Source organism: Bufo bufo, chromosome 4 (assembly GCF_905171765.1).
Source record: "Bufo bufo chromosome 4, aBufBuf1.1, whole genome shotgun sequence".
Taxonomy (NCBI): Eukaryota; Metazoa; Chordata; class Amphibia; order Anura; family Bufonidae; genus Bufo; species Bufo bufo.
The window spans coordinates 596,611,076-596,637,855 of NC_053392.1; the positions used below are offsets into that span (position 1 = coordinate 596,611,076).

The 26,780-nt window shown below is 44.0% G+C and overlaps 2 protein-coding genes and 1 long non-coding RNA gene across 16 annotated transcripts in view; 1 reads left to right on the forward strand and 2 right to left on the reverse strand.

Annotated features, from left to right (window-relative positions):
- The window catches only part of LOC120999536 (zinc finger protein OZF-like), a 2,085,412-nt gene that overhangs the window by 1,151,080 nt on the left and 907,552 nt on the right, over positions 1–26,780 (reverse strand). The window lies entirely within an intron of this gene.
- The window catches only part of LOC120999545 (oocyte zinc finger protein XlCOF7.1-like), a 795,896-nt gene that overhangs the window by 513,276 nt on the left and 255,840 nt on the right, over positions 1–26,780 (forward strand). The gene's annotated exons all lie outside the window — the stretch shown is intronic.
- Positions 16,836–25,530, reverse strand: LOC120999583. Its single transcript, XR_005778571.1, has 3 exons — positions 25,516–25,530; positions 25,386–25,434; positions 16,836–16,926 (listed from the first exon to the last, which is right to left on the reverse strand). It is a non-coding gene; the product is annotated as an uncharacterized LOC120999583 (long non-coding RNA).

The window sequence follows — 26,780 nt, forward strand, 5'->3', positions numbered from 1 at the left end:
AGTGACTGATACCCATGTGACAGGGGTAACCCTAGAGGAGTGGCTCGGCTCAGGAGGGAGACCAAAACCCTGGGAACCTGAGTCTGAAGGGCCAGCGGTAGGAGTGACCACCACTTCGGTGGAAGATGGGAAGACAACCCCGCTAAGTGTGATGGTGGGAGACACGGAGGACTTGCCGCCGGGTCCTGAGCTGGCAGACCTCAATGTCTCCAGGGATAATTTTGGTACCGCTCAACAGCGGGACCCAACCCTATCCCGAGCCTGGTAAAATGTATTAATAGTAGATGGTAAACCACAACAACCAGGGGCAGAGTCAGTGTACCCCCGTTTTGTGGTTCATCAGGGTATGTTATACCGGGTAAACCAGCTGCGAGGTGAATCCATTGAACAGTTGGTGGCGCCCCAGGCTTATCGCAAACTCGTGTTACAGTTAGCCCAGTTTTACTGGCCCAGTGTGTTTAGGGAGGTGGAAGAATTCTGTAGCCCCCAGCACCTTTTCCGCAGTCCCTTGGTACCTCTCCAGATCATCGAGGTGCCGTTTGAGCGAATGGCTATGGACCTCGTAGGTCCAGTACCGAAATACGCTAGAGGACACCAACACATCTTGGTCATCCTGGACTACGCCACTCGGTACCCGGAGGCGGTGCCACTGCGACATACATCGGCAAAGCTTAGAGCTAAGGAGCTAATGGAGTTGTTCTCCCGAATGGGGCAACCTAAAGAGGTTCTGACTGACCAGGGGACTCCTTTTATGTCCAAGGTCATGAGGGAACTCTGTAAGTTGCTGCATATCAGACAGTTACGGACGTTCGTGTACAATCCACAAATAGACGGTCTGGTGGAAAGGTTTAACAAAACTCTAAAAACCATGTTAAAGAGGGTGGTGTCTAAAGATGGGAAGGATTGGGATCTTCTTCTGCCCTATCTCATGTTTGCTGTGCGAGAGGTACCCCAGGCCTCTACTGGGTTCTCGCCCTTCAAATTGCTTTATGGCAGACATCCTCGTGGTCTGTTGGACGTGGCCAAAGAGGCATGGGAGCAGCAACCCACGCATAAAAGTGTCTTGGAGTATGTAATCAAGATGCAACAGCGGATAGAGACCGTTTTGCCTCTTGTCAGGGAGCATATGGAGGCCGCTCAGCGATCCCAGAGTCGGGTGTACAATCGACAGGCTGGGGTCCGGAACTTTAACCCGGGTGATCGGGTTTTGGTTCTGGTAGTGACCGTGGACAGTAAGTTCCTGTCTAGGTGGCAGGGGCCCTACGAGGTAGGTCGAGAAAGTTGGAGAGGTAAATTACAAGGTACACCAGCCAGGGCGGCGGAAGTCGGAGCAGGTTTACCATGTTAATTTACTTAAACCTTGGAAAGATAGGGAGACCTGTACTGAAGATAGCCCGCGGCCGGGTTTTCTAGGGGAAGAGGTTCCAGCGCCTATGTCTGAGGCAAGGGAAGCAGTTGCCACAGTAAAAATTGCTGACAGCCTCTCCTCTAAACAAGCTCAGGAGACCAAGGAGTTCATTAGTCGGAACAAGGATGTGTTCTCGGACCTCTCTGGACGCACTTCCGCAATCCAACATGACATTATCACTGAGCCTCAGGCAAAAGTCCGGTTAAAGGCATACCGGGTACCCGGGGCTAGGCGACAAGCCATCTCGGATGAAGTGCAGCTCATGCTGCGGCTAGACGTCATCGAGGAGTCTAAAAGTGAGTGGGCCAGTCCTATAGTCTTAATACCCAAGCCAGACGGGACGTTAGGGTTTTGTAATGATTTTCGTAAGCTGAACGAAATATCTAAATTCGATGCATATCCCATGCCTTGGGTGGATGAGCTTATTGAAAAGGTTAGGCCAAGCCCGGTATTTTTCTGCTTTGGACCTCACCAAAGGGTACTGGCAGGTACCCATGACGGAGGCTGCAAAAGAGAAAACTGCCTTCATTACACCAGAGGAGCTGGACCAATATAAGGTGTTACCCTTCGGTCTGCATGGCGCCCCTGCCATTTTTCAACGTCTAATGGACATTGTGCTTTGTCCACATCGGCGATACGCCTCGGCTTACCAGGGTGATATTGCCATACACAGTATCGACTGGGAAAGTCACCTGCCCAAAGTACAGGCCGTAGTGGACTCCCTTCGAAAGGCTGGTCTAACTGCTAACCCCCAAAAATGTGCGATAGGGTTAGAGGCGACCAAATACCTAGGGTATGTCATTGGGTGCGGAGTCATCAAACCACAAGTAAACAAAATAGAGGCGATAAGGAATTGGCCCCGACCTGTCACCTCTGGGCAAGTAAAGTCATTCCTGGGAATGATGGGCTATTATATGAGGTTCGTTCCCCATATTGCCACTTTAGCAGCTCCGTTGACAGGGCTCTTGAAGGGACGGAAGTCTGTGATGGTCCGCTAGATTGACCAGGCGGAAGAGGCTTTCTCCTCTTTGAAGTCGGCGCTGTGTGTGTCCCCAGTTTTGGTGACGCCCGACTTCAAAAGGGAGTTATAGTACAAACCGATGCCTCCGAAGTGGGCCTCGGTGCTGTACTGTCTCAGGAAGTCAATGGGGAGGAGCATCCCATTGTCATCCTCAGCCGTAAGCTCACTCCAGCCGAGACCCGGTACAGTATAGTGGAGAGAGAGTGCCTGGCCATCAAGTGGGCACTCAAGTCTCTCCGCTATTATCTGTTGGGGAGAGAGTTCCATCTGGTAACCGACCACTCCCCTCTGAAGTGGATGAGCTAGGCCAAATAGAGGAATGCTCTGGTCACAAGATGGTTCTTGTCCTTGCAAAACGTAAACGTTTACGGTAGAACACAGGGCAGGCCGGTTACAGGGAAACGCGGATGCCCTGTCCCGGGTACACTGTCTGGTGTGTGTTCAACCCCTCAGGGTTGAACAAAGGGGGGGGGGGGGGTATGTGACATAGCAAGGGGATTCGTTTGGGAAGGCAGGTATTTTCCTCCCAACATGGGCGGCTGGGCTGAATTCCAGCCAGGCGAGGTTAAATACCAGACCGGAGTTTAGGTGCTGGTCCAGGATTTGGCAGCACCTGGCTGTCCTTTAAATATGCAGCTCGGCTCAGAATCAAGGTCTCTGTCTTGGGCTGAGAGTCGCATGCGGGGAAACAGGCCCCCTAAAGCCTGTTGTGGACGCTGAGGGTCCCCTTGAAGCAAGGAAATGATAATACCAACCCTCTGTGGGTCAGGGCCGGAGGAGTGGGGTCGTAGTCGAAAATAAAGTTTACAGCTTTCCTTGAAAGCTAAAAAACTTCGGCGGTCACCCGAAAACCGATTGGCTAATTTAATGTAAGGTTCCACCTGAACGGTGGCGGGAGCAAGAATAGGGGGAGTTCGGACGGTCTCCTGAACTTGTTTTCTCTCCCCAAGTTCCTGTACTATTTGAGCAAGACCCTGCACATGTTCAGTGAGGCTCTGTATAGGGTCCATGCTGAATTTGGGCCTGTGATTCTGTCACGGGAATCAAGATAGAGCGGAGGTGCACCCCCTGAGCTGCCACCTGGTCCCCTGTCCCTGCCTACTTGCACCACCCGCCCTAGGTGATGAAGCACAACTAGGTGACAGTCCCTAACCTACTAAGTGCAAGCAGAGAGAAAAAGACAGCAGGGAAGAGGACAGCCACTGAGAAGTTACAATAAGCGGACAAGAGGTAGAACAAAAACGGAAGGCGAGGTGGGTCAACTAGACGAGGTCAGTCCAGGAGGTCACGTCAGAACAAGGGAAGAGGCAAAGACAAATCCGTAAACAAGCCGAGGTCAAAATGCGAGAGGTAGCGTCAAGGTACAGGGAGCAGGCAGAAGAGGTGTCAAGAGGCGGATCGAGGTTCAATTCCAGAGGTAGCTTAATAACAATAAAGTACACAGCCTATAGGACGAAAATCACAGGCAACCTGTAGCCGGCAGGCCGCCTGTATTTATAGTGGGGAGTGAGGGTTATATGACGTGGCCAGCGTCACATGACCGACAGACAGACAAGTCGAGCACCGAGTGATCAGCTCGGCGCTCAAGGCAGACCTAGGAGCAGGGAGCCTCCCAGCTAGCAAAGCCGCCCTGGGAACGAGGCCAAACACAGATCCTCGCTCCCGAAGCCAAGCAGCAGGTCTGCGGCTGATGGGAGACCGAGTGCGCCTTACATATACCCAGGTTATAGCAGCATAGTCTATACTAGGGATCGACCGATTATCGGTTTTACCGATATTATCGGCCGACATTCAGGATTTTGAACGTAATCGGTATCGGCATCTATTTGGCCGATATTCCCTGTGTCTCCCTCCCCCCTGTGCCGCTGCCACCAATGAGAGGAGGGAGGACAAGAGGAGGGGAGGGGCGGGAGCTGGCTGCAGAATCACATAGCCGACTCCCGACCTCTATGACAAGCAGCTGCAATCTGCGGTAGATAACCCATCAGGTGCCGCACCTAAGGGGTTAACTGCCGTGGATGGCAGCTAACGTTCATAGAGGTTGGGAGCCGGCTATATGATTCTGCAGCCAGCTCCCGCCTCCTGTATATGAATTAATGAGAGCGTTATCTTCATTGGTGGCGCAGTGCGCCCCCCACCCAAGCCCCCCAGTATTAATCATTGGTGGCAGTGACCACAGGGTCCCCTCTCCCCTCCTCCTCAGTGGCAGTTCCGATCGGAGCCCCAGCAGTGTAACCAGCAGTGTAAGCCTGGGGCTCCGATCAATTCCCACGGCAGCCAGGACGCTATTGAAGCTCTCACTGCCATAGTTAGCTCCCTTGCTGCTCTGTGCACAAAGCACAGGGCAACAAGGACAGTGTGAGGTCTTATTCACCCTGATAGAGATCTATCAGGGTAAATAGGACAAGGGTTCTAATCCCTAAGAGGGCTAATAGAAAAAAAAAAAAAAAAAATATTAATTATAAATGAAAAAGACAGATTTACAAAAAAAAAAAATACACGTTAACAATAAACATTCATTTTCAGCAGATTTGTGTAGGAATTAAAAAAAATTCAAAAAAGAAAATTCACAGAACATCGGTATAAATTATCGGCTATCGGCCTAAAAGTTCACAGATTATCGGTATTGTTATCAGCCCTAAAAAAATCTATATCGGTCGATCCCTAGTATATACTATAATACACAGGAAGATGACTATGTATATACCTGTACATATAGATTACACTCAGATAGACCCAGGTTATACCAGCACAGTATATACTATAATACACAGGAGGATGACTATGTATATACCTGTACATATAGATTACACTCAGATATACCCAGGTTATACCAGCATAGTCTATACTATAATACACAGGAGGATGACTATGTATACACCTGTACATATAGATTACACTCAGATACACCCAGGTTATACCAGCATAGTATATACTATAATACACAGGAAGATGACTATATATATACCTGTACATATAGATTACACTCAGATAGACCCAGGTTATACCAGCATAGTATATACTATAATACACAGGAAGATGACTATGTATACACCTGTACATATAGATTACACTCAGATACACCCAGGTTATACCAGCACAGTATATACTATAATACACAGGAGGATGACTATGTATATACCTGTACATATAGATTACACTCAGATAGACCCAGGTTATACCAGCATAGTATATACTATAATACACAGGAGGATGACTATGTATATACCTGTACATATAGATTACACTCAGATAGACCCAGGTTATACCAGCACAGTATATACTATAATACACAGGAGGATGACTATGTATACACCTGTACATATAGATTACACTCAGATAGACCCAGGTTATACCAGCATAGTATATACTATAATACACAGGAGGATGACTATGTATATACCTGTACATATAGATGACACTCAGATAGACCCAGGTTATACCAGCATAGTATATACTATAATACACAGGAGGATGACTATGTATACACCTGTACATATAGATTACACTCAGATAGACCCAGGTTATACCAGCATAGTCTATACTATAATACACAGGAGGATGACTATGTATATACCTGTACATATAGATTACAGTCAGATAGACCCAGGTTATACAAGCATAGTATATACTATAATACACAGGAGGATGACTATGTATATACCTGTACATATAGATTACACTCAGATAGACCCAGGTTATACCAGCATAGTATATACTATAATACACAGGAGGATGACTATGTATATACCTGTACATACAGATTACCCTCAGATAGACCCAGGTTATACCAGCATAGTATATACTATAATACACAGGAGGATGACTATGTATACACCTGTACATATAGATTACACTCAGATAGACCCAGGTTATACCAGCACAGTATATACTATAATACACAGGAGGATGACTATGTATATACCTGTACATATAGATTACACTCAGATAGACCCAGGTTATACCAGCATAGTCTATACTATAATACACAGGAGGATGACTATGTATACACCTGTACATATAGATTACACTCAGATAGACCCAGGTTATACCAGCACAGTATATACTATAATACACAGGAGGATGACTATGTATATACCTGCGCTGTACATATAAATTACACTCAGATATACCCAGGTTATACCAGCACAGTATATACTATAATACACAGGAGGATGACTATGTATATACCTGTACATATAGATTACACTCAGATAGACCCAGGTTATACCAGCATAGTCTATACTATAATACACAGGAGGATGACTATGTATACACCTGTACATATAGATTACACTCAGATAGACCCAGGTTATACCAGCACAGTATATACTATAATACACAGGAGGATGACTATGTATATACCTGCGCTGTACATATAGATTACACTCAGATATACCCAGGTTATACCAGCACAGTATATACTATAATACACAGGAGGATGACTATGTATACACCTGTACATATAGATTACACTCAGATAGACCCAGGTTATACCAGCATAGTATATACTATAATACACAGGAGGATGACTATGTATATAACTGTACATATAGATTACACTCAGATAGACCCAGGTTATACCAGCATAGTATATACTATAATACACAGGAGGATGACTATGTATATACCTGTACATATAGATTACACTCAGATAGACCCAGGTTATACCAGCATAGTATATACTATAATACACAGGAGGATGACTATGTATATACCTGTACATATAGATTATACTCATATAGACCCAGGTTATACCAGCATAGTATATACTATAATACACAGGAGGATGACTATGTATACACCTGTACATATAGATTACACTCAGATAGACCCAGGTTATACCAGCACAGTATATACTATAATACACAGGAGGATGACTATGTATATACCTGCACTGTACATATAGATTACACTCAGATATACCCAGGTTATACCAGCACAGTATATACTATAATACACAGGAGGATGACTATGTATATACCTGTACATATAGATTACACTCAGATAGACCCAGGTTATACCAGCACAGTATATACTATAATACACAGGAGGATGACTATGTATATAACTGTACATATAGATTACACTCAGATAGACCCAGGTTATACCAGCATAGTATATACTATAATACACAGGAGGATGACTATGTATATACCTGTACATATAGATTACACTCAGATAGACCCAGGTTATACCAGCATAGTATATACTATAATACACAGGAGGATGACTATGTATACACCTGTACATATAGATTACACTCAGATAGACCCAGGTTATACCAGCACAGTATATACTATAATACACAGGAGGATGACTATGTATATACCTGCGCTGTACATATAGATTACACTCAGATATACCCAGGTTATACCAGCACAGTATATACTATAATACACAGGAGGATGACTATGTATATACCTGTACATATAGATTACACTCAGATAGACCCAGGTTATACCAGCACAGTATATACTATAATACACAGGAGGATGACTATGTATATACCTGTACATATAGATTACACTCAGATAGACCCAGGTTATACCAGCATAGTCTATACTATAATACACAGGAGGATGACTATGTATACACCTGTACATATAGATTACACTCAGATAGACCCAGGTTATACCAGCACAGTATATACTATAATACACAGGAGGATGACTATGTATATACCTGCGCTGTACATATAGATTACACTCAGATATACCCAGGTTATACCAGCACAGTATATTCTATAATACACAGGAGGATGACTATGTATACACCTGTACATATAGATTACACTCAGATAGGCCCAGGTTATACCAGCATAGTATATACTATAATACACAGGAGGATGACTATGTATATAACTGTACATATAGATTACACTCAGATAGACCCAGGTTATACCAGCATAGTATATACTATAATACACAGGAGGATGACTATGTATATACCTGTACATATAGATTACACTCAGATAGACCCAGGTTATACCAGCATAGTATATACTATAATACACAGGAGGATGACTATGTATATACCTGTAAATACAGATTATACTCAGATAGACCCAGGTTATACCAGCACAGTATATACTATAATACACAGGAGGATGACTATGTATACACCTGTACATATAGATTACACTCAGATAGACCCAGGTTATACCAGCACAGTATATACTATAATACACAGGAGGATGACTATGTATATACCTGTACATATAGATTACACTCAGATAGACCCAGGTTATACCAGCACAGTATATACTATAATACACAGGAGGATGACTATGTATATACCTGTACATATAGATTACACTCAGATAGACCCAGGTTATACCAGCACAGTATATACTATAATACACAGGAGGATGACTATGTATATACCTGCGCTGTACATATAGATTACACTCAGATATACCCAGGTTATACCAGCACAGTATATACTATAATACACAGGAGGATGACTATGTATATACCTGTACATATAGATTACACTCAGATAGACCCAGGTTATACCAGCATAGCCTATACTATAATACACAGGAGGATGACTATGTATATACCTGTACATATAGATTACACTCAGATAGACCCAGGTTATACCAGCATAGTATATACTATAATACACAGGAGGATGACTATGTATATACCTGTACATATAGATTACACTCAGATAGACCCAGGTTATACCAGCATAGTATATACTATAATACACAGGAGGATGACTATGTATATACCTGTAAATACAGATTATACTCAGATAGACCCAGGTTATACCAGCACAGTATATACTATAATACACAGGAGGATGACTATGTATATACCTGTACATATAGATTACACTCAGATAGACCCAGGTTATACCAGCATAGTATATACTATAATACACAGGAGGATGACTATGTATACACCTGTACATATAGATTACACTCAGATAGACCCAGGTTATACCAGCACAGTATATACTATAATACACAGGAGGATGACTATGTATATACCTGCGCTGTACATATAGATTACACTCAGATATACCCAGGTTATACCAGCACAGTATATACTATAATACACAGGAGGATGACTATGTATATACCTGTACATATAGATTACACTCAGATAGACCCAGGTTATACCAGCATAGTATATACTATAATACACAGGAGGATGACTATGTATATACCTGTACATATAGATTACACTCAGATAGACCCAGGTTATACCAGCACAGTATATACTATAATACACAGGAGGATGACTATGTATACACCTGTACATATAGATGACACTCAGATAGACCCAGGTTATACCAGCACAGTATATACTATAATACACAGGAGGATGACTATGTATATACCTGTACATATAGATTACACTCAGATAGACCCAGGTTATACCAGCACAGTATATACTATAATACACAGGAGGATGACTATGTATACACCTGTACATATAGATGACACTCAGATAGACCCAGGTTATACCAGCATAGTATATACTATAATACACAGGAGGATGACTATGTATATACCTGTACATATAGATTACACTCAGATAGACCCAGGTTATACCAGCACAGTATATACTATAATACACAGGAGGATGACTATGTATATACCTGTACATATAGATTACACTCAGATAGACCCAGGTTATACCAGCATAGTCTATACTATAATACACAGGAGGATGACTATGTATATACCTGTACATATAGATTACACTCAGATAGACCCAGGTTATACCAGCACAGTATATACTATAATACACAGGAGGATGACTATGTATATACCTGTACATATAGATTACACTCAGATAGACCCAGGTTATACCAGCATAGTATATACTATAATACACAGGAGGATGACTATGTATATACCTGTACATATAGATTACACTCAGATAGACCCAGGTTATACCAGCATAGTCTATACTATAATACACAGGAGGATGACTATGTATATACCTGTACATATAGATTACACTCAGATAGACCCAGGTTATACCAGCATAGTATATACTATAATACACAGGAGGATGACTATGTATACACCTGTACATATAGATTACACTCAGATAGACCCAGGTTATACCAGCATAGTCTATACTATAATACACAGGAGGATGACTATGTATATACCTGTACATATAGATTACACTCAGATAGACCCAGGTTATACCAGCATAGTATATACTATAATACACAGGAGGATGACTATGTATACACCTGTACATATAGATTACACTCAGATATACCCAGGTTATACCAGCATAGTATATACTATAATACACAGGAGGATGACTATGTATACACCTGTACATACAGATTACACTCAGATAGACCCAGGTGCTGCTCCTGTCCCTTAGTCAGTCCCTGGGCTAGCCTAGTGCCTAGTGGGCTGAGTGCTGGCGGAGGCTGACTGTGCCTGGCCGAGAGAGCTGGCGGTGAAGGGGTTAATGCCCCCTCTGCCCCAGTAATCCTGACAGACAATGGCGGTGACTACACACCTACCTGCCCTGCTGGACACAACATGTACCCACCTAGAATGTATGGGCTTCTGAGAGGATGTAGCCCCGCCCCCAAGTTGTTCTAAAAACCTCCCTGACTGTAAACCTGTCCCTAATCCTGACCCGCACAGGAGACCGCACAGAACACGGAGAGGACGCCCCGCAGCCCAACACACAGGACACTTACCTGATCGTTACCTCCAGGTAGTGACTAGAACGGAGTTGCTAGAAGGTCAGTGACGTCACTGGTCACATGACCAAATGTGCTGACAAACCGACTGCAGGAGCTTGTGGAAGGGGGAGGGGCTGTGTGTGCCCGGATGTGGTGCAGTCCTGGAGTACACAGAGCTTCATGGGGAGCGGGGGAGGGGCGGCATATGGAGCTCATATAAGAGGGGCAGTGGGGGTCATGGAGTGCAGGCGTCTGAGTGGTGGATTGGAATCTGGTGCAAGGGGCTGTGAGGGTGCAGATCATTGGGGGGGGGGGATATTTTTGGGGTGTGAATCTGTGAGGGGGCATGTGTTGTATTCTGGGGACATAAGGCGTTGGGGAGAGCTATGGGTAGCGGGCACAGATGGCGACCTGTTCGGGGGGCAGTGACGGCGACCTGTTCGGGGGGCAGTGACGGCGACCTGTTCGGGGGGCAGTGACGGCGACCTGTTCGGGGGGGGGCGGTGACGGCGACCTGTTCGGGGGGCGGTGATGGCGACCTGTTCGGGGGGCAGTGACGGCGACCTGTTCGGGGGGCAGTGACGGCGACCTGTTTGGGGGGCAGTGATGGCGACCTGTTCGGGGGGGGGGAGTACTGTCTGTACCTTGGGAACAGTTGGCTGGAGGGGCTCGAGCAGCAGTCGGTGGGTGCAGGGTGCAGACAATGGTCTGTAGATCTGATGTCCGGTCTGTGGGAGAGAAGGGGCACATGGGGAGAACTGTGTGTTCTGTAGGACACCTGATCAGACACTAGTACTGGGGGAGCAGTCTAGCCAGAGGGGGTGTCCCGGGTGCAGTCCCTGGTCTTGGGGAATATGGGGTCAGCAGGGGGTATTGGGTGGGAGCCATTAAGATCATAAGAGCAAGAGTGAGGTCACATGTAGGGGAGTCCAGGCTCTGTGGGGGCAGTGTGGGGGGGGGGGGATGGGTCAGTGGGGATCTCGTGCTGCTGTCTGTGGGAAAGGGGGGCATGACGAGGGGCCCTGGCAATGTGTGGGTATATGGGATGGGGGTGGGTATACTTGTCCTGCTGTTAGCAACAACCACGGCACTCCAATGGATCAATTTCAATTCCTTTATTTCACCTCTTGTAACGACGTTTCGACCAAACGGTCTTTATCAAGCACAATACAACAATAGCACAGGGAACATTTAAATACCTCCCCTTGGTTACTGCTCGGCCCTACCCATTAACCCCCTGTGTACATCCTACAATTCTCAAAGCATATATCCTCATTAACTTTCATACTTAGATCATTGCCTACCATGCCTCCATGCTGTAGGAGCCTCCATCGGACCTGCATCTCTCTAGTCTACTTGCACGCTGTATACTTCATCATCGGCGTCCCTCAATTCAGACTGCGCTTGCGCCAGTGTTGTCACTTCCGCCCTTCTGATTCTACTTCCACCAGGCCTAATCCTATTGTCATGCGCGGGACCGAGACGGACATTCTCCCGTTTTTTGTTTGCGTGTGGGACGCGGGGAAGGGGAGATACAGGGAACTCCTAATTGTAACCAAATATCCATGATGTGTTTGGTCTCCACAAGCTCCAATGGTCCAGATGGATCGGTTGGTACCAGAACCATCTCCTTATGACCTTCCGGTGAGGAGCGATAAGCCATAATGCGTTTTGCGGATTTTTGGCTACCAGGGCCAGAAAGGGGGAGTGGAATCCTCCCAGGGGGAGAGAGGGGTATGACCGAATAAGAGTTAAAATGCCAGTGAAGGGCAAAGGCCATGGTCTTTCTCTGAAGGGGGTCACGTCGTGTATAGGGATGAGCGAACCCGTTCTCTGAAGGGGGTCACGTCGTGTATAGGGATGAGCGAACCCGAACTGTATATTTTCGTAAAAGTACGGGTTCGGCGCTTTCTTGGCGCTTTTTGAAAGGCTGCAAAACAGCCAATCAACAAGCGTCTTACTACTTGCCCCAAGAGGCCATCACAGCCATGACTACTATTGGCATGGCTGTGATTGGCCAGTGCAGCATATGACCCAGCCTCTATATAAGCTGGAGTCACGTAGCGCCGCACGTCACTCTGCTCTGATCAGTGTAGGGATAGGATGCAGCTGCTGCTGTTAGGGCCAGATTAGGCAGGGATTTACTTACTGAAGTGATCAATATACAGCTGTGTATCATACAATCTCTGCTATTCAATTGCTCACTGTTTTAAGGCTGCCCAGAGCGTTTTTCAGTCACTTTTTTCTGGGGTGATCAGCGGCCATTATGTGTCTTGTGGTGCGCCAGCACAAGCTGCCACCAAGTCCATTTTTAACCATCAGTAGTGTGTTTTTTTTTGCTATATCCTACATCAGGGGCTTGGCTGTGCTAGCTATTTTATTGAGGGGTACAATACAATTGCCAAAATAGCAGTACCCTAAATCTGGTGTTTCAGCTGTGGCTAGCCAATTGTAATACTGTCTGCCAAAGCACAGTTTTTGTTCTGGGTTGAATACAATTTCCAACTTAGCAATTCCCTAAATAATTGTTTTCTGCTGTATCAGGCCAAGTTTAAATCTATCCATAAAAGGGTATATTAGATTGAAGGTGCGGATAGGGTCATTCTCAATAACTTCAAACGCTACCGTGCATCTTCAAGTCTAATTCTGTCCGTAAACGTATACCTGTCATCCAGCGCCTAAATACTAGGCCTACAATTTATATTCAGCTAAATCTGTGTTTACTGCTGTGCCTGTATTAGTGTAATACGGTACCTAAATAGATAGCCAGATAGTGTTAGGTGTCTGTAAAAAAAGGCCTGAATTTGAATTCAATACATTGGGCCAAATAATTTTTTTCTTATTGTGGTGAACGGTAACAATGAGGAAAACATCTAGTAAGGGACGCGGACATGGTCGTGGTGGTGTTAGTGGACCCTCTGGTGCTGGGAGAGGACGTGGCCGTTCTGCCACAGCCACACGTCCTAGTGTACCAACTACCTCAGGTCCCAGTAGACGCCAGAATTTACAGCGATATTTGGTGGGGCCCAATGCCGTTCTAAGGATGGTAAGGCCTGAGCAGGTACCGGTAATTAGTCAATTGTGTGGCCAACAGTGGATCTAGCACGTTCACATTATCTCCCACCCAGTCTTCTGCAGAAAGCGCACAGATGGTGCCTTCCAGTGGGCTTCTTCCAGCGAAGTGCGTATGCGCTGGCACTTCGCTCAACCCCTGTAAGCGTTAGATCTTACAGCAGGAGGAGGAGGGAGGGAGAGCGAGAGGCAGCACAGAGCATTAGGAGGCGGCGCAGAAGTCCGGAAAGGCGGCGCTGGGCAAGAGCGGGTGCGGCCGGCACCTGGCATCGCTTCACATCCCCTTGGGCACCTTATTTGTTTGACTGACAGGTTAGTAAAAGCTGTTTTTTAGCTAAATAAGCCCACAGATGACATTTATAAGCACACATTAGGAATCGTGATGAGGCCCTGATCAGCAGCATATGTTTAGCTGACAGGGTTGAAAACTGGTGACAGAATCCCTTTAAATACAAGGGACTCACTCAGGCTCCCCCTGCTACCTCTTCTGCTGCTGCCTCGGCCTCTTCCTCCGCCTCTGGAGGAACGTTGGCACCTGCCGCCCAGCAAACATGGGATGTACCACCAACACCACCACCTGCGTCACCAAGCATCTCAACCATGTCACACGACAGCGTTCAGCTCTCCATCTCACAAACATTTGAGAGAAAGCATAAATTCCCACCTAGCCACCCTCGATCCCTGGCCCTGAATGCCAGCATTTCTAAACTACTGGCCTATGAAATGCTGTCATTCAGGCTGGTGGACACAGACAGCTTCAAACAGCTCATGTCGCTTGCTGTCCCACAGTATGTTGTTCCCAGCCGCCACTACTTCTCCAAGAGAGTCGTGCCTTCCCTGCACAACCAAGTATCCGATAAAATCAAGTGTGCACTGCGCAATGCCATCTGTGGCAAGGTCCACCTAACCACAGATACGTGGACCAGTAAACACGGCCAGGGACGCTATATCTCCCTAACTGCACACTGGGTAAATGTAGTGGCGGCTGGGCCCCAGGCGGAGAGCTCTTTGGAGCACGTCCTTCTGCCGCCAAGGATCGCAGGGCAACATTCTTGGGTGATATGAAGCCTGATTCTCTGCTATGACATGAAGCCTGATTCTCTGCTATGGGGCCTCTCTCCTCTGTCTGGGTGCCGGGGCCTAAACATATCTGAACAGTGGCCTGTTCCAGTGGTGGGTGACATGAAGCCTGAATCTCTGCTATGGGACCTCTCTCCTCTGTCTGGGTGCCGGGGCCTAAAAATATCTGACAATGGCCTGTTCCAGTGGTGGGTGACATGAAGCATGATTCTCTGCTATGACATGAAGCCTGATTCTCTGCTATGGGACCTCTCTCCTCTGTCTGGGTGCCGGGGCCTAAAAAATATCTGACAATGGCCTGTTCCATTGGTGGGTGACATAAAGCATGATTCTCAGCTATGACATGAAGCATGATTCTCTGCTATGGGACCTTTCTCCAATTGATATTGGTTAATTTTTATTTATTTTATTTTTATTTAAATTCATTTCCCTATACACATTTGTTTTCAGGGGATTTACCTACATTTTGCTGCCTTTTGCAGCCCTCTAGCCCTTTCCTGGGCTGTTTTACAGCCTTTTTAGTGCCGAAAAGTTCGGGTCCCCATTGACTTCAATGGGGTTCGGGTCGAGTTCGGATCCCGAACATTTCCGGGAAGTTTGGCCGAACTTCTCGAACATCCAGGTGTTCGCTCAACTCTAGTCGTGTAACGTGTTTGGATGAACCTTGGAAAACCTGCTTATGTCACTGCCTCCTGGGGGGCTATGGCATTCACCATCACAGCTAAAGGGTTACGCTTTAATCCAGTAACTAACTTTCATTTGCTAACTCTGATTGTACCACCATCTGTATTCGCATATCGGACCATTGCATATATCTGTGTATATATAGTATATAATAGTCGCAGGTCGGCACTGCTGTTTGAAGTCGCGGTGCACGAGTCTGTGGGATGGCGTCCCCAATGTAATATTGCAGAAAAGACCGGCACTCGCTGTAGATCAATCTTGTATTTATTCAGTCACATATACAGGGAATAAGTGACACGTTTCGGTGCTACCGCACCTTCATCAAACTTATCATCATACAAGAAAAATTTCATGTTTAAATAGACCGCCCAAACACAGGGAAATGACATCACACAGAAAACCACTCCCACCAATCAGTGTTAAATCAAAACATATGAACAAAATGAAAACACGCTTTGTAGTAGCATTTCTTTGGATTCAATCTATATTAGTGTTTCCTTCCTTAGTGTGTTCTCCTTTTCCTTAGGTCCGCTATAAAAAATATAAGAAAAAATTTTTATTTTATTTTTTGTTTTAAATAAAAAATAATAATTCCAAATTTTTGGGGGGAATTTTTATCAAGAAAAAAAGGGGAGAGTTATATTTTTTAGTATTTTTAGTAAGGTAATCTATCAAAGGGAGCTTTGTACGTTGTATTCACGATTGAGTCCACGGGGCTCAATCGTTTGTAGTCGGTGTATAGAATAAGCCTCCCTTTGAAGCAATAATTTATTTCTATCTCCACCTCGGCGTGGGAGGGGTACACTTTCAATAATCTGATAACGTAACTGTGCCACTGTGTGTCTATGTTCGTGGAAATGAAATGGTACGGGAAATAGTTGGAATTTTACTTACGTAATTATACTTTCTTCGAGTCCGAAGGCAGCACAGAAGGGATATTTCCCGTCCCAGTCACTCTATCATAGGACCGCCCACCTAGAAAAATCTAACAATTAACAGAATTGACAATACCCTAGGTACTCTATATAAGACGCCAAGGCACTGCATCCATTGTGTAATAACGTAGACCAACTCATGCAAGTAAAATTTATTGGGAGGGTTAGTGTGCTGCCTTCGGACTCGAAGAAAGTATAATTACGTAAGTAAAATTCCAACTTTCTTCTTCGTCCTACAGCAGCACAGAAGGGATATAACATAGAAATTAAAGGGGGGAAAGCTTTCTTTTACTGCTGACAAAACTGCTTTGCTTAAGGCTGAGTTCTCGGGTCCATTGCTGAGCCTGTAGTGATGAACAAACATAGAAGATGAAGTCCAGGAAGCTGCATTGCAGATGTCTAGGAGATCAACCTGCTTTCTGTTGCTCTCGTGGAGTGGGCTCTTAACGGCCGAGGCGGTTCTTTACCATCTAAGATGTAGGCCTCCGAGATGGTTGTTTTAATCCAACGACCCAGAGTGTCTTTTAAGGCTTTCATACCCTTCCTCGGACCAGAGAATAAAATGAACAAATTTTCTTCTTTCTGGAAATCTCTCAGCCTTTGAAGATAGCAAATTAATGCTCTACGAATGTCCAGAGTATGGAGTCTTATTTCCTCATCTGACTTAGGGTCAGGATAGAATACTGGAAGAACAGATTCTCTATTGATGTTAGTTGAAGACGCAACTTTTGGTCTAAATGAAGGCATGGTTCTTAGTCTGACACCATTCGGCAAAATTTTCAAATATGGCTCTCTGGAGGACAAAGCCTGCAACTCCCCTAGCCTCTTTGCGCAAGTGATGGCAATGAGAAAAAGGATCTTGTAGGATAACCAGCTAAGATCCACTTTGGCAATAGGTTCAAAGAGAGGACCTGTAAGTCTATTTAGAACCAGTGATAATTCCCAGATGGGCATAGACGGTCTCACAGAAGGCCTCAACTTCTTCAATGCTCTGAAATATCTAGCTATTAAAGCGTCACCTGCATATTGTCCATCTGTCCAAGCATTAATGGCTGTCATGTGGACTCTTAATGTATTAGGCTTTAGGCCCTTTTCGTGCCCCTCTTGCAGGAATTGCAAAATGGACTTGGTAGAGACTAGTAACTCTTTTTTCTGCAACCAGTAAGAAAACTTTCTCCATAATCTGTTGTAAACTGCAATAGTAGACTGCTTTCTGGAGGAAACAGGTAGACAAACTTGTGGCTCCAATTCAGAGAGAAGGCATCCAGACAGTCGGGTCTGTCCGCTCTCCTGAGAGAACAAAACTTCAGGGCTTTCTTGTTCTTCCTCGTTGCAAACAGATCCCATTCTGGCCGACCCCATTTCTCCACTATTTGGGCAAAATATTTCGGGTTCAATTCCCATTCTCCTGGGCACACCTTCTGTCGACTGAGTCGATCTGCTCTGATATTCGCGGAGCCCTTGATGTGAACTGCCACTAGGCTGTGTAGGACTGGCTCTGCCCAAGACATTATTCTGTCGCAAATAGACTGTAGAGAGAGACAACGCGTTCCCCCTTGTTTGTTTACATAATATGCCGCCGTTGCGTTGTCTGTCTGCAGGAGAACTGCTCTGTGGTAGAGATAAGGTTCGAAATGCTGCAGGGCTAGTTGAATGGCTTTCAATTCCCTGAAGTTTGAGGATCGCCTCATTGTGGTTGAGGGCCATTTCCCTTGAATCCACCGATCTCCCATGTGCGCACCCCAACCTTTGCGGGAAGCATCTGTGGTTATCACTACTCTTTGAACGACTCGGAAATCTCTTCCTTTTTCCAGATTTTCTTCTCTTGTCCACCAAAGCAGCCCTCTGCGTGTTGCATATGATATCTTCATCATAGTGGTAAGGGATTTTGGATTCTTGTCCCAACAGTGGAGAATCTCTCTTTGCAGGTCTCTCATATGAGTCTTCGCCCATGGCACCGCCTCTATAGCAGCTGTCAATAACCCGAGGGTGCTCATCGCCGAACGGATGGATATCTTCGTTGTAGAGATCAACAACTGAATTCTGTGAACAATCTGAGCCACTTTGAGAGGAGGAAGAAATACCTTTATTACATCTGAGTCTAACAAAAGACCCAGGAACTGGATTCTCATAGTGGGGACCAGCTGCGACTTCTTTTGGTTGACAATGAATCCGACTTGCTGAAGTAGATTCAGAGCAGTGTGAAGATCTGATCTCAGAACCTCCTCGGAAGCTGCAATAAGCAACCAGTCGTCCAGATATGGCACTATCCTTAGACCTTGAACCCTCAGAGCTGCAATAAGGACGACCACCACCTTCGTAAAGATACGAGGTGCCGGAGATAGCCCGAAGGGAAGAGCCCTGAACTGATAGTGCCAAATCTGACCTAGAGTCTTGACCGCCACCCTGAGAAATCTCCTCGATTCTTTGTGGATAGGTATATGAAGGTATGCATCTTTTAGATCTATGGATGCCATCACCTCCCCAGGTTGCAGGATGCTCAGGACAGATCTTATGTTGTCCATCTTGAATTTTACCTTCTTTAAATGGTTGTTTAGAAACCTTAAATCTATGATGAGGCGCCACCTGCCGTCTGGTTTCGAAACGGGAAACACTCTTGAATAGACCCCTGAATATACTTTCTCTTCTGGAACTCTCTCCAGAGCATTCATCTGTAGGAACTCCTGAAGAAGAGGCATGATTCTTGGATCCTCCGTGTTGTTTAACAGGAACCTTTCCCTTGGAAGATGAACGAATTCGAGTGAATAACCGTTCTTGATGATATTCCGAACCCAGTTGTCTGAAGTGACACTCTCCCATTTCATATAAAAGCTTCTTAACCTTGCGCCTACAGTGAGGGCAGGCTTGACGTCAGAATTTTGAATTGGAGGCAGGGGCTTCAGAGGGTTTCTTCTTTCCCTTGTCCTGGTAGCGGGAGCGAAACTTCTTCCCTTGCTCCTGTCTATTACGACCCTGAAAAGAAGATCTTCCCCTCTGCGTACGAAATCTGGTAGACCTGGGCCTGAAAGTTTGCGGAAAAGCTAAAGCCTTCTCTTTTTTATTTTCTTCCAGGATCTTATCCAACTGGGATCCTATTGATTTTCCCGGTTCAAATGGGAGAGCACAAAAGTTGGATTTAGAGGAAGCATCTGCCGTCCAAGGTTTTAACCAAATCGATCTTCTTGTGGAATTCGCTAAAGCCATGTTCTTGGCTGAGATCTTTATGACATCAAGCGGAAAATCACAAAGGAATTCTGCAGCCGTCTTAAGGGTCGATACTTGATCCAGCAGTTCATGCCTTGGTACCCCAGCTTGGATGTCTCTGGTTAGTTCGCTGAGCCAGACTCTTAACGCTCTTGCCACAGGCACTGAGGACATAGCTGCCTTCTGCAGAGAAGCCAGGTTGCAATGAGATCTCTTTAGGAAGGTGTCAGCTTTCCGATCCATAGGATCTTTTAATAGAGAAGAATCATCTGATGGAAAAAAAGATCTTTTGGACAGACGTGCAATGGCTGGATCAACTTTAGACGGTAATTCCCATTCCTCTGATGCAGCCGGGTCTAACTTGTATAGAAAAAAATGATAAGCAGATGGCTCACTCTGATTTGTCACGATAGGTGCACAGGTTCAAAGAAACACCCCCTTGGTTCTAATGGATATAATAAAATTTGAATAGAACCGGCACTCAAACAATTCGGAATACACGTGGGAATCAAATAAAATTATTTATTAAACAATCAACATGTGTCCTGTGTGCACCAGGATAAAATTCATAAAATTACATAAAATATATATAGCTTATGTGTAAGCCAGAGAGATAGGTGTCTCTAATCTATCAAGTTCTGACCGCCAGCCGCAGCAGACTGCATCCGTGTCCCTCCTGTTAGATAGGGCTATTGGATCACAGTCGTCTGAGAAGCAGACAGGAGCCGATAAATATTGTACTTCAAATAAGTTCAATGGCAGTTATCTGATGTATTCACCACTTCATAGTCTCACAGTCCTAAATACATAGTAATTAAGGTCTTATATCATCATCTGAAATACAAGATATTGAAGGGTCTAGGATGAAGGTAATATTTTAGACCGAGATCGATTGTCCGTCATATATAGCGCTATCAGGGTCTCAGTATACTAGATGAACAAAGTCAATTGTCTAGCACGTTGGTTAACTCAGTGCTGATACCGCTTGTAGCGGTTCGGTATATTTCCACTTGTGTTGTTACTCACTGCGTCCTCTGTGGGCTCACTCACTCCGGTCTGCGGAAGGACTTCTGCCGTGGCGTCCCACGCTTCAGCCTTTCTCCGCTACGCTTGTCTCGGGTCCGGTCTTTGCTTGGGTCCCGTCTCAACTCTCGTGAGAAATCTGAATTGCCCACTGCGCTTGCGTGAGTCTTCCAACACTTCGTTTGTCTTGCATGGGTAAGTGGATAACGTCTCCGTCCTTTAGTACATGGCTATGTACCGCTGATATAATTTTTCACAGGTAATACGCCCAGACGCGTTTCGAGATACCTTATCTCTTCCTCAGTGGGTATAACCTGTGAATGTTAGTCACGTATCTTATATAGTCTCTTCTCGATTAGTTAATTAAGTACACCTGTTTCAAAATTTCTGTGGGAGAATGAACCCTTTGCTTTTCATTAACCTATTCTTTGCCATGTGGTATTTATATTTCAAGTCCTTTTTTAAAGAAGGTTATAATACTTCCAGATATCTTACAATGAATATATATACACATATAATAGCCATATATTCAAATATTTAAAATGAATAAATAGTTACACAAATTTATTACACAGATTTAAAACATACAAATGATAATGTGTCGGTCCCGACATATACCATTAATATTATAAAATATATTGCCAGACATTTGACATCCTATAATGCAGGGAAATATCTTTCTATCAATCTTTTAAAGTAGAGTAATCTACGTGTTCTAATATATATATACCAGATCTCTACTTATCCACAGTCATCTCAGTGTTGTGGGTTTGTATCGTTCACTATCCTCTTGAGGGCTGATTGCCTCAATCTAAAACTGCTGTGACAGCCTTATATATTTATTTTATTTCTTTTGCCGTAACGCTTATTACTTAATTTCTATATAATTTGTGTATGCAACTAATCCGCAATTTATATGCATATTGCGTTTTCGTTGCGGTTTTTTTCTTGCGTTTTTTTTTTTTATATTTGCGGTTTTTTAGGATGCGTTTGGAATTTTTTTTTTTGAAAAACCTTTTAGAAAAATCTCTCAAAAAATGATCAAAAATAATTATTCCATTAGTTATCTTGTCTCCTTTCAATTTGTTGAATTTTTTTTCGAATATTTTTTCTTTTATATTCTATTTTTATATTGTCCAAATTTTTATTTATTTTTCACCTTTTTTCCAAATTATACTGAAGGAGAATTTCGCCCTAACAATTTAAATAAAGCCAAAAATTTCCAGATCTGAATTCAACCCTGCAGGGAGAAGACTGCCAAAGTCGTAAATTCTTCTGGACTCAGCCCGCGACATCCTCATAATGTGATTTCCTCCTCTCCAGTGTACATCTACCTTCTCCAGGGCCACAAAGGAAAAGCCCCTGGGGTCACTATTATGCGACACTTTAAAGTGTTTGGATAGAGAGTGGTTTTCATATCCTTTTCTGATATTATTTAGATGTTCCGTAATTCTCACTCTCAGGGGTCTCTTGGTTCTGCCAATGTACTGTTTTTGGCAGGGGCACTGGAAAAGATAGATGACACTGGAGGAGTCACATGTCAGGCAACCCTTAATATCCAAGGAGAATTCATTTTGGGTAGATTGGACCCTACTTGTCTTTTTTGGGAATGTTGAGTTTTTACACCCCGAACACCTCCCACAGAACCAAGAGACCCCTGAGAGTGAGAATTACGGAACATCTAAATAATATCAGAAAAGGATATGAAAACCACTCTCTATCCAAACACTTTAAAGTGTCGCATAATAGTGACCCCAGGGGCTTTTCCTTTGTGGCCCTGGAGAAGGTAGATGTACACTGGAGAGGAGGAAATCACATTATGAGGATGTCGCGGGCTGAGTCCAGAAGAATTTACGACTTTGGCAGTCTTCTCCCTGCAGGGTTGAATTCAGATCTGGAAATTTTTGGCTTTATTTAAATTGTTAGGGCGAAATTCTCCTTCAGTATAATTTGGAAAAAAGGTGAAAAATAAATAAAAATTTGGACAATATAAAAATAGAATATAAAAGAAAAAATATTCGAAAAAATATTCAACAAATTGAAAGGAGACAAGATAACTAATGGAATAATTATTTTTGATCATTTTTTGAGAGATTTTTCTAAAAGGTTTTTCAAAAAAAAAATTTCCAAACGCATCCTAAAAAACCGCAAATATAAAAAAAAAAACGCAAGAAAAAAAACGCAACGAAAACGCAATATGCATATAAATTGCGGATTAGTTGCATACACAAATTATATAGAAATTAAGTAATAAGCGTTACGGCAAAAGAAATAAAATAAATATATAAGGCTGTCACAGCAGTTTTAGATTGAGGCAATCAGCCCTCAAGAGGATAGTGAACGATACAAACCCACAACACTGAGATGACTGTGGATAAGTAGAGATCTGGTATATATATATTAGAACACGTAGATTACTCTACTTTAAAAGATTGATAGAAAGATATTTCCCTGCATTATAGGATGTCAAATGTCTGGCAATATATTTTATAATATTAATGGTATATGTCGGGACCGACACATTATCATTTGTATGTTTTAAATCTGTGTAATAAATTTGTGTAACTATTTATTCATTTTAAATATTTGAATATATGGCTATTATATGTGTATATATATTCATTGTAAGATATCTGGAAGTATTATAACCTTCTTTAAAAAAGGACTTTTGAAATATAAATACCACATGGCAAAGAATAGGTTAATGAAAAGCAAAGGGTTCATTCTCCCACAGAAATTTTGAAACAGGTGTACTTAATTAACTAATCGAGAAGAGACTATATAAGATACGTGACTAACATTCACAGGTTATACCCACTGAGGAAGAGATAAGGTATCTCGAAACGCGTCTGGGCGTATTACCTGTGAAAAATTATATCAGCGGTACATGGCCATGTACTAAAGGACGGAGACGTTATCCACTTACCCATGCAAGACAAACGAAGTGTTGGAAGACTCACGCAAGCGCAGTGGGCAATTCAGATTTCTCACGAGAGTTGAGACGGGACCCAAGCAAAGACCGGACCCGAGACAAGCGTAGCGGAGAAAGGCTGAAGCGTGGGACGCCACGGCAGAAGTCCTTCGCAGACCGGAGTGAGTGAGCCCACAGAGGACGCAGTGAGTAACAACACAAGTGGAAATATACCGAACCGCTACAAGCGGTATCAGCACTGAGTTAACCAACGTACTAGACAATTGACTTTGTTCATCTAGTATACTGAGACCCTGATAGCGCTATATATGACGGACAATCGATCTCGGTCTAAAATATTACCTTCATCCTAGACCCTTCAATATCTTGTATTTCAGATGATGATATAAGACCTTAATTACTATGTATTTAGGACTGTGAGACTATGAAGTGGTGAATACATCAGATAACTGCCATTGAACTTATTTGAAGTACAATATTTATCGGCTCCTGTCTGCTTCTCAGACGACTGTGATCCAATAGCCCTATCTAACAGGAGGGACACGGATGCAGTCTGCTGCGGCTGGCGGTCAGAACTTGATAGATTAGAGACACCTATCTCTCTGGCTTACACATAAGCTATATATATTTTATGTAATTTTATGAATTTTATCCTGGTGCACACAGGACACATGTTGATTGTTTAATAAATAATTTTATTTGATTCCCACGTGTATTCCGAATTGTTTGAGTGCCGGTTCTATTCAAATTTTACTAACTTGTATAGAGACTTGAAGCGAGGTCCTAAGTCCAGGCGTTTATCGGGTCTTTTCCATTCCCTTTCCATGATGGTCTTTAAAACCGGATGAGCAGGGAGAACTCTGGATTTCTTCTTAGGGAAGTAATACAGGTTACCCTTATCCTGTACCAAATCTTCTTCCTCATTAGTTTCCAGACAACGCTTTACGTGTCTGATGAGTTTTTCTGCTGAATCCTTTTTCAATAGGAAAAATTCTTCACTACCTGTATCTGAATCCGAAGATAGGTCAGATTGAGAAACAATAGCTGATGATTGAGACATGTCATCTGAATGATGATGATGATGGCTTTTTTCCTTTTTGCTACCAGAAGTAAAAGGCAAATTCTGCATATTTTCTCTGAACCAGGAAAAAAAAATTTTTGCTTCTTCTGCTAACGGGTCCTGTGGGGTACAATCCATACAGATATTGGATGTCGCTTCTGGTGATAAAGGCTGTAGACAAGTGATGCATAGCTTAGATCTTGCGGGCTGCGGAACAGGCGTGCGTAACTTCTCTGCACAGAGATCACAGATGTCAGCATGTAAATCATCTGGAAGCGGCAATCTACAACCTGCACAAACACGGTGCTTTATCTTTTTATGGCTCTTCCGGCTCGACATCTAAGAATTTTTTTTATTTATTAGATGCATATATATAGAGCATAAGGGAGGCAGACAGGGCAGCAACACCCTTAGTAATACCTTTAGAGACTCAGAACTCAGCTGCCTCGCACAGCAGGAAAGTGCACACAGCTTCGGAGTCTCTAAATAGGAACCAGAGTTTGAATTTGCCGCCCAAGACATGCCCCCAACATGATGACGTCACAGGACCTGAACGCCGCACGGGAAGAGGAACGAGGGCATAAGGGGAAGTGTGTGCGAGCGCGCGCCTATACAACAGAGACCGCAGCGCATAGAAGAGGTAATTAACCCTTCCTGAACTTACCCGGAGTATAAACACATCAGACCTGAGCCAGGCATCGCCGGCAGACAGCCTAATACTTACCCGGCTGTAACCGTCTGTATACCGGGAACCAGGTCAGCCAGGCAAACGCACTGGACACAGACCGGCGACCTGCTACAGGTATTACCAGGCAAATGCACTGGTAGGCAACAGCCACAATACACTATAGTAGGTTTGGGCTAGGAAACCACTAGCCAGACCGACGGAGCCTGAACAACGCAAGGCTCAAGTCCTTTCCAGGTGGGCAGCAAGGTGAGACAATCACCTGCTAGAGTAAGGACTAGAAAAAACACAATGGATGCAGTGCCTTGGCGTCTTATATAGAGTACCTAGGGTATTGTCAATTCTGTTAATTGTTAATTGTTTAATTTTTAGATTTTTTTAGGTGGGCGGTCCTATGATAGAGTGACTGGGACGGGAAATATCCCTTCTGTGCTGCTGTAGGACGAAAAAGAAAATAAATGTAGCTTTCTAATGGAAGATTTGTGATTGCTTAATCTATCCTTCATCCTTGTGGAAGTTTCTCCCACGTACAATAGACCACAAGGGCACTTCAAAATGTACACAACAAAGCGGCTATCGCGGCTAGCGGCTACAGCTGAACAACTGCCTGAAGCCGGAAGAACTTACTGCACTACAGGATAGACTCAACAAACAATGCAGCGATTTACGTACCAGGACCGAGGCTACAAAGCGATCCAAGTTTCTTTGAGACACAGAAGATTATGGCCCCTTTCACACGGGCGAGTATTCCGCGCGGATGCGATGCATGAGTTGAACGCATTGCACCCGCACTGAATACCGACCCATTCACTTCTATGGGGCTGTTCACATGAGCGGTGATTTTCACGCATCACTTGTGCGTTGCGTGAAAATCGCAGCATGCTCTATATTCTGCGTTTTTCACACAACGCAGGCCCCATAGAAGTGAATGGGGTTGCGTGAAAATCGCAAGCATCCGCAAGCAAGTGTTGCTAGGAGACGATCAGGATGGAGACCCGAT